We start from the raw sequence: 754 nt of genomic DNA on the forward strand, positions 1-754 counted from the left end.
ATTACATAATGACTCCAGATGTGCTTCGGAAACTACTACTGGTCTTCCAGGGAACGATCAGAGCGTAGACAGTTTGAGACATTACTCCCATGGAGAAAAGTCCGCATGGTGCCTGTTGTTTTCAATGCCGATGCAATTTCTGTGTTTCATCAACACTCTGAATGTCCAACGATTACTGAATGCGTCCAGATGTCCTTTGGAAACTACTACTGGTCTTCCAGGGAACGATCAAGCCGTAGACAGTTTGAGATATTACTCCCATGGAGAAAAGTCCGCATGGTACCTGTTGTATTCAATCCCGATGCAATTTCTGTGTGTCATCAACACTCTGAAGGTCCAAAGATTGCAGAGTGCCTCCAGATGTGCTTCGGAAACTACTACTAGTCTTCCAGGGAACTATGTAAATCCAGACAGTTTGAGACTTTACTCCCACAGAGGAACATCCGCATGGTGCCTGTTGTATTCAATCCCGATGCACTTTCTTAGTTTCATGAACACTGTGAAGGTCCACAGATTTCAGAATGCCTCCAGATGTGCTTCGGAAACTATTGCTGGTCTTTCAGTGAACGATCAGAGCGTAGACAGTTTGAGACATTACTCCCATGGAGAAAAGTCCGCATGGTGCCTGTTGTTTTCAATGCCGATGCAATTTCTGTGTTTCATCAACACTCTGAATGTCCAACGATTACTGAATGCGTCCAGATGTCCTTTGGAAACTACTACTGGTCTTCCAGGGAACGATCAAGCCGTAGAC

This window comes from Schistocerca gregaria, unplaced genomic scaffold (assembly GCF_023897955.1).
Source record: "Schistocerca gregaria isolate iqSchGreg1 unplaced genomic scaffold, iqSchGreg1.2 ptg000696l, whole genome shotgun sequence".
NCBI classification, from domain to species: domain Eukaryota; kingdom Metazoa; phylum Arthropoda; class Insecta; order Orthoptera; family Acrididae; genus Schistocerca; species Schistocerca gregaria.